Below are 7,303 nucleotides of genomic sequence, written 5' to 3'. Positions count from 1 at the left end.
ATGAATCGGTATTTGGAGGTGGCAAAGTCATTAGAGGAGGGATGGGCCAGTCATCTGGGAACGCCCAGCTGATTGGATATGGTTATAACTAATGCTGTGATTCATCGGAAATGCTCTATGTAGATGAAAAACATTTCCGGCGGAGACACCAAAGATAGAAATGACAACCACCAAGGCAAAAAGCACGCAGGCTCCCATTCTGCTAAGCATATGAAAAATTAATCAATCTGAAATGTAGTTAAAGGGTCTATGGATGCAGTTACTCAGTGATCATAAAGCTAGTTAATGAATTTAATATCTGGACAAAGATAGATTCCGGTGGTTGTGTGCTTGTTCTTTTTTTAGATATGAGAAGATTCTTAATTCTTCTTCCTCTTAAAGAGAGAGAGAGAGAGAGAGAGAGAGAGAGCATGAGAAAAGAAAAAGCCCGGGAAAGTTTCTTATTTTAACTTCTCTTGTATTTTGTAGCTTTATGTTTGTGGGTGCACAAAGTGGAAAATTTTCTCCTGCAGCAAGTGCAAGTCCTCAGCCTTGAGGAGCTTAACAAATGGATTGGATTGGAGAGCTACCTTTAAGCCCAAATTTGAGAAGGGTCGCTGCTTTTGGGGTCCATTATTTTCCAGAAATGTCAATTGAAGCTCTTAAGCTTCTTTTGTTAACCCTAAACAGAAACAGGCCTCCTCTCTTCTAGTAGTACTTGTGTATTATATATAAAGGGAGAACTCATTCGAATGGGGGCCTGTATGTATGTATTTGCCTCGTGTGCTGCTGTTGTGGTCCTGTACCTACTTTTTGAGCTTTTGTTTTCCTTTTCGGCTTTTAAGGATTGACGACATTTTCCGTATTCCTACTTCACTCCCCTTTCCTTCCAGTTCAAAACTGAAACCTTGCTTCTAGCGTAGCTTTTTACTCTTTGGCTGTTCACGTATCATAGCGTTTTACTCTTTTTCTGTTCACGTATGTATATAAACTACCAAACCGGAAGATCGCATTAGTTAACTTAAAACTCTCTCCTCACTGTGATTTTTCCTTTGGTCTTTTAAGGAGCCTATGAAGATCCTGGGCAAAACTAAGTTGTGGTCATTTCTCTCCGTTTCAACTTTGATGCATGCAGTAGCATTCTTTGTTAGACTAGGACAAACTTGTATAATAATTTGTGAATGGTTGAAAGTATGAATCTTACATCGGATAAATAATGGAGTAGTTGTTGGACTATCATGTTAATAATGAAGTAGTTGTTGGACTATCTGCTTAAAACATCATTAAAACAACATTAACTTGCTTTCCAAATATAACAAAAGTATTACCGACAAGTTAAGAAGATTGAACCTTAAATTTAACAAGATGCAAAATTTGTTCCCTCACCTATAATTAATGTATTTTCACTATACGAACATCATAATTCAAAATATTTATATAATTCAAAACGTTCATTCTCTTTATATCATTATCCAAAGAATAAAACTTTTATTTTTTTCACACAGATGGATGACTAAATGATCTTCATATTGAATGATTTTTCTAATGTATAATCTTTAGATGATGGTAAAAAGAATGAACAGTTCGAATTATGATTGTACAGTGAATATTCTTTATTCATAGGTGCGGGGACAAGTAGTTCCCCACGGTAAAATTACAAAAAATGAATCTGAATTGGCCTCTTTTATTGGACAAACAATCACATGTCTTCCTCACAACTCAGCTGTAAATCAATCGCAATTGTAAATCACAAAATAGAAATTTATACACTTTTTCTAAGATATAAGTGCATGGAAGGGTGTGGACTGTGGAGGGGGTGAAACGTGTAGTTGAATTGCACGATGGATAGCGACCAAGTTTTCTTAAGCTTGATAGAAACTGGAAATTAGGCTTAAACAATCGAGATAAATGAAAAAGCAAAGAGGGAGAAGGGGAAGCGATGGGAGAAGTTTTCACGTTTTTACGTTTTTCCTTTTCTTCTCTTTGGTAATACTATTTTTCATATTTAAATGGGTTTATTTTTTTATCATAAATGGTAATTCTCCCACACCATCATTATGTGACAGTGACACATAAGTATTATTATTTTATTTTTTTTTATCATTACAAATGGTCTTCGAAATTTATTTATACTATATCTAAAATTGAAAATTTAATCAATCTAGTTCTAAGAATAGGTGTTTCAAACTAATGTGCTTCTTCTATCACAATTTTGTAAACGTTATATTATATGCTGATGTGACATATAATAAGTCTCACAAGTCTAATTAACTTAAAAATAAATTAAAATTAAGTTAAAATTTTAATTTCTGTTTTAAATATTCATAAAAAAAAAATCTTAAAAACAGAAACAAAATATTCACCCAAAGAAGGCAGAAAGAAAGTCGCACCTTTCTGACCCAAAAAGAAAAAGAAAAAGAAAGTCCCACCTCACTCATCAAAAGTCCCAGGGACCCAGCTGTGTCCGTGCATCATCCGACTGACAAAGTGACGCCAATGTTCGTATCTATTGACCGGTAAGAACCAATTTCGTCACCTCCAGCAGTTCCCACAATTCCGATGCTCAGCTCATTATCCACCTTCTTCAATTTCGCCGCCAAAAGATAAGAAATTGCTCAAAACAAAATACTCTTTTCTTTGAAAGTTGCAGGCATTGACTTGAGAGTAAGGACTGCAAAAAATGAAGGTGGTTCCACGAGAAGCTGAGAAACAGAACCTAAACAATGCTGGGTTCTTAGCACAGAAACGTCTTGTGCGCGGGTTGACGCTCAATCACCCTAAAGCTGCAGCAATCATAGCCACACAGGTGTGTTTTTTGCTCCGAAACTTGATCTTTTGTTCAAATTTACAAAATTTGATCGGATTTCGGTAATGGATTTTGTAAAGGAAACGTTTTTCTTTAATGTGTTTGGGTTTGTAGATTTTGGAGTTCGTTCGAAATGGTGATAAATCTCTGGTGGAATTGATGGTCATTGGGAGACGGCTGCGGGAAACGTAATGGTGTGAACTGTGAAATCTTATCAATTTGCCCTGTTTTTATACATGGGATGTTAATTCTGGATTCTGATTGTTGAATAGCATCTGGGTTGCCTTCCTTTTTGCCCAATCAACCAATTTGTTTTCCTAATTTCGTACCCCGGAATCATGTGTCTAGTTGCTCGAGATTGGTCTGCATATTTCTTTTTCAAACAGGAAACAAATTCTTCCTGGTGTTCAATATCTTTTGGTTCTTTGCATTTGCTTCGAAAAGCCTTAATCATAATCACTGCTGCAGAAAATTCCTCATAACCCTGACATAACATGCTGCCTAAAATCATTTTTTTATGAGTAAGATATAAATGCAGCAGTAAGGGAGGGACAGTTGGAGATATTGGAAGTGCTTACCAAAGGTGCATCTCAGCCGGCATGTGAGGAGGCTCTGTTGGAGGCAAGCTACTTGGCAGGGCTAGGTCCGCAGAGATGCTCATGGGGTCCGACGTGATCCCCGCCCTCAGGCGGCTGTGCATGCTCTTTTTTCTGCTTGCTCCAGAGGCTTCGTTGATGTAGTTGACACATTCATCAAGGTAACAGTCTTTTATCATCATACATTAATCAAAATTCCTTTATGGTTTTAAATTTTAGCAAGCGCTTATGCTGAAAGTGCTTTTCTAACCTAGGAGGACTTGTGCTGAGCCTACAATTGCCTTAAAAGTATGCTTCAACATAAATAAGTGTGATGTACAATTAAGTTAGCCATCACCGAAATGTGTATCTGTTGTAATTGCTTGAACATTTAACTTTTGTTCCATGACAGTGATGCTATTTCCTGGTGGCAGTGTGGGGTGGATGCCAACGCAACTGACAGGGCGCTGCTTCAATCGTCCAAGCCATTCCTACATACTAATGTTTACTGTAATGTGCTTATTTCCGCCATTGTTAGCCAGCAAATTTCTGTTGCCAGACTCCTCTTGCAGGTGTATCCCTAACTCATGGGCTGGTATGCATACCTTTATAGTTATACACTGCTGGCCCTGGGATGTAAATACAGGAGAAGAGTTTTGGGCGGGTGCAGGACTAGCCGTGGTTTACAGCGTGACCTGGTGTGCTGTGGAGTATTTTGAAGCCAGCGGTGCTATCTTGCACAAAGCTCTTGCAACACCACTCTCCTAACATTCCTCACTTTGGGAGGACTCTCATTCACCACGCCATCTTATGTAACAATGAAAGAGCGGTAGAGGTTCTGTTAAATTGCAGTGCAGATGTAGAAGTTCCAATTAAGACAACAAATTCAGAAACTGACTGCCCCGTTCACATGGTGTCACGACTTGGATTAAATAAGATTCTTCAACTATTGATTGGTGCCTGGTGCAATATCAACTATCAACTCTCAGACAGAATCCGGAGAAACTGCACTAATGATCTGTGCCAGATAATAACCCCAGGAATGCCTCAAAAGCCTGGCTTCAGGCGCTGCTGATTTTGGCCTGGTCAATTCTGCTGGTCAGAGTGCAAGCATGATAGCTGAGTCGGCAAGGTGGGCTCTTGGCTTCCAGCACGCAGTTGTAGAGGTGAAATTGCTCAATCAAGTGATGCATCAATATTTTCTCCTCTAATGTTTGTGACTCAAGCAAACAATGTTGAGGCTTTGAAGAAACTGATTGAGGGGGCAGACGTTGATTTCAATGAGCAAGATGAAAAGGGATGCTCAGCTGCCATGATAGCTGCAGCTATCAAATTGCTTATCGACGCTGGGGCTGACATAAACCTGCATAATAAACGTGGTCAGACGGTAATGGAACTATTCGATACAAATCACAACGGTGAAGAATTTGAAAAGTTGTAGCTTAAGAATGCTGCACCTCAAAAGGTACTTGATAGTCCTGTTGAGTTTTATAGGACTCAACATCAGGCAGTACAACACAACGCCACAGATTTCGTTCATACATTGATAGGCAGGGGTTCTGATGTGAATTCTTCTGATGCCGATGGATACACTCTGTTGATGTTAGCAGCAAGAGAAGGCCACGCTACGCTGTGCAAGCTTTTGACTTCTTTAGAGGAAAAATGCGACATTGTGCAGGACACGAGACAGCACTCTTGCTTGCAAGGAAAAGTGGGATTAAAAATTATGCAGAGAATTTGATATTGGAAGAACTTGCAAGAAGGTGAAGTCAGGTAAAGAAGCACATAAAAATGCGGTAGAGGATCTCCACATCAAAAAAATGCTGAAAATGGTGGGGGCTGCCGGGATTTTGCAGTGGGGGAAGTCGAGCAAGAGAAATGTGATTTGTAGGAGGGCGGAAGTCGAGGCTAGTGACTCGTTCAGATGGAACCGCCGGAGGAAATTTGACACTGACGAGCCCGGGCTGTTCCATGCGGTAACTAAAAAGAAGAAGGAGCTGCATTTTGTGTGTGAAGTTGGGATTGAAATGGCTGACCTTTGGGTGAGAGGGATCAAGCTTTTATCATATTTTAGCGTTATTTTAGAAAAAACCGGGGTTTAATAAAGAGTAAAGATCCAAAAACCAAAGATCTTTACCACATAGGGCTCCACAAAGACAAATCCAAGAACAACATCAGCCAATTTTCCTTCAAAAATTCACAAACCAACAATCCAAACAAACATCAGCAACATTTGTTTGATGATCAAAAAACACAAAAACGAAAAGAAAGATTGATTAAACAATTATATGAAAATCTAAACGGGAGCTTTCTCGATCGATCTGCATAATTCACCTGTTGAAGCACCTCCGAGTGCCTTCTCCGTGGTTTACAAGAGTGCGAATGTAATAGATAAAATAAATTTACAAATTTGCAGAGGGTAATGATTCCGAACCCAATCATTCAATCACAAATTAAACAAATTTACAAGATTGGGAACAAAATCGATGAAATTGATACAGCGAGAGTACCGTTTTCGAACCTGAACTTCGCGAATCATGCAACGCGGCGGTGACCAACCTGAAAATGATGAAGGGATTGCTGCAAATCCTTGTAGAAATCGCTAGAAGCTGCAGACATTCGAGCGTTCAAAGAAGAAACCATGGAGGACGCGAAGAATAAAAGGGAGGTGAAGGCTTCGAACTCGCGTTCGCGTTCGCCATCGGTTTCATGGGAATTTGGGAGAGGATTTGGTAGAACAGTCTTTTTTAGTGCAGAGGATTTTGCAGAGTTATCTGTTCGCCGGAATTTGGAGATGGGGGTGGTGGGGTGGGAGCGTGGCTTTCCTTTTCTGGGTTTGAATTGCGGCAGTTCGGAGATGGAGATGGCAGCGTTGAGTCGTCGAGGGTGATAGCAGAGAGACTTTGACTTGACAGTGTTAAGTTGGGTTAAGTGAGTGGACAGGTGTCGCAAGATTGGAGAAGGCACATTCTTTCATAGGTGCATAAGGTATTAAGGTTAGAATTACTCTCAGATTGTGAGAGAATTTAGATGCGTTGGTAGGTTTTATCTTATTAGAAAGGGGTACAAATGTGTAACATATTGTTCTTTAATAAAACACAAGGACGTTTAAGTATGAGCGAATTATGACATATGGTGACTTTTTTTATACAATGATATTTTATATTTAACGAAAAGGGATTAATCTATAGTAACACAAATATTCAATAAACAAATTAAAATCAAAATTGCACGCTTGACCAAATAAATATAGCAGCTCATACATAAAAATAAAAAATACTAAAATTACATGCCACCGAAAAAATATAACAAGTCTTACATGATGAGATCCAAATATTAAAGTTATACACCATTGAATAAAGATAATAAATCTTGCATGGAGAGATACAAATATAAAAACGTAGCTAGTAGGAAAAGACGACTATTGTTCTAATACATTCAAAATAAGAGGAATGGACCAGGCATTTTGCGGATAACTAGCTCTCTTTCCATCTATCTACTGATCTGAAAATAACATTAGAAGAGAAAATAATTAAAAATAATTATTAATATGATACTCATACGAACAACAAAAGAGAGAAGTAACAAAAAAAATATTGGTTTAGCCGTAGTTTGTCTAATGTTTTCTTGCCAATTGTAGCATTTGTAACATTTTCATTGTATTTTGTGTTTGAGCAACATCAACCGCTCCTATATTACATATACACAAATCATAGTAAAATATGGAATACGTGTGGTGTACAGGTATTATTTAGGTTTTTTTTTCTTTTTTTCTTTTTTTTTTTGGAAATTTGTATACATGCGTAAAATTTGTATAAATAATTTTGAGGCCAGAAATATACTCTAAAAAAGATGAACATGAATTAAATAAAATGATTTGTCTATAAAATAATTAAATTAACAAGAAAGCATAAATCACTTAGGTTTTAAACTAACCAAATTC

At 38.0% G+C, this 7,303-nt stretch overlaps 1 pseudogene; it reads left to right on the top strand.

Annotated features, from left to right (window-relative positions):
* Positions 1-2,659: 2,659 nt before the first annotated feature.
* On the top strand, positions 2,660-5,592 carry LOC137731169 (uncharacterized; annotated as a pseudogene).
* The last annotated feature ends 1,711 nt before the right edge of the window (positions 5,593-7,303 follow it).

This window comes from Pyrus communis, chromosome 16, assembly GCF_041283825.1.
Source record: "Pyrus communis isolate YQ-2024b chromosome 16, ASM4128382v1, whole genome shotgun sequence".
In the NCBI taxonomy this organism is placed as follows: Eukaryota; Viridiplantae; Streptophyta; class Magnoliopsida; order Rosales; family Rosaceae; genus Pyrus; species Pyrus communis.
The sequence above is the reverse complement of the archived record's forward strand: the minus strand, read 5'-3'. Positions and strand labels throughout refer to the sequence as shown.